A 5,006-nucleotide genomic window follows, 5' to 3' on the forward strand; every position below is an offset into this window, starting at 1 on the left:
AGTAAAGTCAAAAGTCTCTTGGGGAGAAAGATCACAGGCAAGAAAACCCCAAGAAGGGATAGTGAGTTGGCTATTCATACTTCACCCTAGCACTCACTTTCCATTTACCTCACCCCCAACAAAAGAGCATGCAATTGTCTCCAATGCATAAAAAATATAAAACCGAGTGGTGGATGAAGCAAACCTGAGGTGCATAGCGCCGATGATCAACAAGATGGCTGGTCCAGTTTCCCAGAACCCGCTTACTCTATAGTAGGGACACCACCAGTCGTGTCCGCAGCAATAACAACACTCTCAGTAGCGCTTATCTCAAAATCAGCATCCTGGAGCTAGACGCCCTAACAGCCACCTCCTCAGCCCTCATTTGTCGGGCCTCCTCATCAATCAGCAAGGCTCTCCTCGCAGTCTCAAACTCAAGACACTCTATCTTCCTATGTAGAGTCTCATCATCTTCTCTAGATTGGTTCCTCTTGGTATGCTCACGTGGGTGAGGTGATTGAGCATCCGTGGTAGAGAATAGTGCAATAATGATCGTATCCTCAGCAGGCTCCGTAGATGGGGCCTCATTCTCGGTCACCCGAGCCTCTAATATGGCATCCATATCTGCTCTTAGACTTCTCACAAAAACTTGGAGAGTCATCAAATCTACAGTAGGGGATGGCCAAGCGAGAACCCTCAACTCAAATGCGTCACGACGCTGGTGGACCTCTATTCTACCTCTCAGTCCGCTGGGCCATCTTCTTCTCTGTTCGCTTTTGTGCCACAGCAATGGACTTCTGCATCCAAGGCTGTATATGATGCAGAACTGTGGCCATTTGGGCCTCCAACTTTTGGACCCTAGCGATTGGAACCAGTGCTGCAGATGGGGTGGAGTAGGAGGAGCTTAGAGCTGTGCTAGTACTCGAGATAGACTCAACTAGGGTGGTGTCAGTAGGCTCTACTCTAGCCTGATCAATCCATCATTATTTTTCTACCGTGTCTGCCAAGTTCTCACCAAGCAGTTGTACCTCAGCTCTGGGCCCTCGTTTTGGAGCCAACTCATTGGCCTCATCTTGGATGAGACCGATATAAAGTATGTCAGTCGGGGTATTGAGAACATCAAGTGCCACACGACCACTCTAGCTAACCTGCACAACTCAAAAATTATTAAAGGGAAGGGGTAAGTAGTGGTGGCCTTAAAATCCCTCTCATGAATGACCGCTGTAAAAGCCATGCGAAATCCACCTCCAACCCAGCAACCACGGCAGCTATCAGCACTGCTCTATCCCATGTAACAATATTACCAGCAACAGTGGGGGAGAGGTAATGACGGACCAAGAGCCATAAGAACTTGGCCGTGAATGTGAGCTTGGCCTTCTATATACCTAATTTGGGCTCCAGCACCCAATAAGCACCCTCGTAATACACGGACATGTTCTAGGCTATCCACCTTATGGTGGTCTCTCTCAACGCTCTCTTACGTTGGAAATGACCACCCTTTACTAGCTTCCACCGATAGTCAAGCTCGGGAGTGAGGGGGGTCCTGGTGGCATCAATGTCAGTACCATATAAAAATCTATGAATGGCGGGCAAAGAGATATCCACCCACTTGCCACGGACACGAACATGCTCAAGTGGTGCGTGTTTGGCGGGAATAGCTCGCTTATAAATACTAGCCCTGATACTAACCACATAAGCGACGTAGAAGTCTCGCACCATCTCCTCGATGTAATGGCCCAACCTTCTACCCGTCACTCTAACCGATGGCGGGTGAAAAGGTCATGTATAGCTGGCATGGTGGGAAGACTCCCGGTAAGAACTCTCCGCTGTACTGTCAGAGTCCGAGTCATGAAACCCTTGTCATTGAGCAGCTTTGCATCCCTGTATATGTGATAAATGGCCCTCGACACACCATTAATTGGGCTGATTTGCAATCGGTGCCGGGAAGTTGGTCAGGGGTGCTGGAGTAGAATCCGCACTGTTAGCCTCCTCAAATGAGGTAGAGTGGACATATGTAGATGGAGTAGTGACCCCTGTGAAGATGAAGCTTCCTCAGACCCAGAAGCCTCCGCAGAGCCAGATGCTCCATCAGAAACTGCAGTAGCCCCAAATGGTATGTCGGTCAGTGTGTGCTCCTCATCAGACTAGGAGGCAGTAATTACACCAGATGCCACCCTCATGGGCGTGCTCCGAGAGGTCCTAGCAGCATGTGACAGTATCTAGGTGCTTGGTGGCACGTATTCGGGGTTGTTTTAATCGTCGGACGACCCAATCACCAACCCGCTGGAAGGGGCGACAGACTTGGAACGCCCTCGAGAATAGAATATGTCTTGATTGGGTGCCATGTGTACCTACAAAGATGGGTTATTAGCACCAATTTAAGCATGCAACACACTCACAAGAATCAAACATAGAGGAGGAAACACAAACAGAGTTGTGATGCAGAACTGCAGAATTGACTGACGGACCCCATCGATGGAACGATAGTCCGTCAGTGGGGTTCCGTCGGTGGGCACATAAAAAATTAATTTAGACATTGCGAAACAAAGGTTCTGTTAGAGACGATGGAAATGCAGGACGGACGGGTCCGTCGATGGACCCTTAGAAAAGTTTTGAGGAACTTCATAAATAAGGGTTCTGATAGAGTCTACGATCATTCCCCCGTGGGTAGATAGTTAGACAAATCAGGGGAGATGTTGTGGACGGACCTCAATGACGGTTCATCGATTGACCGACGGTCCGTCGATGTGGTCTCGTTCTATCTTTCAGGGACAAAATTTTGTCAGCCATTGTTACCCCCAAATAACAATTTCAGAGCAATCTAAGAAACATTAAGTTCCTCTAGAGTTTACACTACACCATTTTAAGCCTAAGGCCACACTAGATCTTGACAACACTTGTAAAGTGTTTCCTAAAACATATTTGGGTACACTTTTGAAGTGTAGCCTTAGTTCTTAGCTTTTGACTACAATAATATTGGCGACACTTGTAAAGTGTGCTCTTTAATGGAATAGACAACACCTTTTAAGAGTTCTGATATCTTGATAAAATTGGCAACACCTATTTACCCAAGTGACTACACTATTAAAGTGTTCTATTTCTAAAAATTTAAAAACAGCACTTAACAACTGTGGCCTTGTAGTTTTTCAAAAATTTTCATTAAAATATTATTTTCCCTCCAACATATATAACTCTCCCTCCAATTTCAAATTTTTCAAAAAAAAAAAAAACTTCTTCAAAAATAAAAACACAATTTAACAACAAAAATTAAACACCCATTGTCATTTGGGCCAAATAGCTACTCTTAGATATGAAACCCTAACTCCTACAGTCTTTCTTTTCATTTCCCCCAAACAAATAACCATTGTCTCTCCTCCGTCTGACATAGTGACAATTTTCTATCCTTTTTTGCCTTCATTCAAGTATCTGGAGATTTTTTTTGAAGAAAACTTACTTTGGTTGTCGGAATCTGAATCTACACAAGAAAGATACAAGATGCGGCAACGGAGATAGATTTGGTCAGTTCGATTATATAGGCCAGTCATCTTCTGGTAATCAGTATCTCCATGTTGTTGGTACTCAAAAATTATAATTTTTATGAGTACCTCTTCATTTTTTGCTTTTAGAAATTTTTTTTACAAATTTAGATCTAAGAAGAATTTCAATTTGAGTATATTACACATAGTATGAACTCAATTTGCATTTAAATTGGACAGGCTTGCAGTTTACCTTTGGCAAACTTCGTGATTTCATCAGAAAAATATTCAATTTGTGGGATGCTAGTAATTTGCAGGTTTAATTGTATTTATATTTCTATAATGTTTGTCCTGCTAATATGCTTGTCTCTGTGTTTGATTCATGGCATTTCTACTAGCCTTTTTTATGTTTTTTCGATTGTTCTGTTTATTGATTTAAGAGAACTATGTGAATATAAAGTTACTACCACTAGATTGGAGATGTATGAATATTTCTCTATTGTACAATGTAATATGTATGGTTAGTAGTAAGTGTGTTGAAACATTTTTAATGCTCGAATAAACTCCAAACAAATTTACATAGTCGGATCACAAAAGCTTCAAGGTGCATGAACTTGAGATCATATATTACCTTTGTTTTTCTACTTCTGATGAATATTGTACCCCATGTGTTATTGAGTGTTTGATAAGATTTTCCGCAAGAACATGTAGTACCCGTGTTGATGGGGGTAGGCATGATCCCGTTCAATTTTATACTATGCATCTTTCCTGCATAAGTAACATTAATTGGAAATGTATCTGGTTAATTTTGTTCGAAAACCAGCTGCTTTTGTTTTTGGTATGGGTTATGTTACAAATTCAACTATTCTTCCTTTCTTTATTGGAAAGGTATAGAGTTACATAAAGTTATGTTCTTGTTTTATAATTGGTATAAATATTTGTTTTTTTATTACAGTCATTTGCAGGGAGGATAGATCATCACTGATTATCTAAACCATATCTCTATTCTAAATGTTGCTCGAGGTTCTGGATCCACCATAACCGTTTTTCAACATAACAGTAAGTATTCACGAGATTTCATTTTCATTTGAATGATAATTTTCATTGAGGTGTCCTATGTCATGTCTGATCTTTAAATTCCATAATTTCTTTAGCACCATCCACTTGGAGAAATTTTTCAGAAAACATGTTGCTGAGGGACAATCTAAAACACACAGACCATGGAAGAAGATAATCATCGTGGTCGAGGAAATGTACAGTATCGAAGGGATCCTTTGCCAACTCAAGAGATTGTCGCAATATGAAAGAAATACAAAGTAATATAGTGTTTGATGTCTCTTATTGGAACTTCTTCTTTTACATGTCAATAATCTTTTCACTTTCTGCCCAGAAGTACAATGTACTGAAACAGCTGAGTTTCTTCTACTATTGTAGTTAACTTTCTTGAAGAAAAACACATATTGATGAAAGAAATCAATACAAAAAGTGATATCTATGTAAAGTTCGACTCTTGTCAGTTAGGTATAAATATGTTTCTTTACTTTTTCATGT

The 5,006-nt window shown here is 41.3% G+C and overlaps 1 pseudogene; it reads left to right on the forward strand.

The window, feature by feature from the left end:
- The first annotated feature begins 1,742 nt into the window (after positions 1-1,742).
- LOC107006163 lies at positions 1,743-4,780 on the forward strand (annotated as a pseudogene).
- The last annotated feature ends 226 nt before the right edge of the window (positions 4,781-5,006 follow it).

This window comes from Solanum pennellii, chromosome 12, assembly GCF_001406875.1.
Source record: "Solanum pennellii chromosome 12, SPENNV200".
Classification (NCBI taxonomy): Eukaryota; Viridiplantae; Streptophyta; class Magnoliopsida; order Solanales; family Solanaceae; genus Solanum; species Solanum pennellii.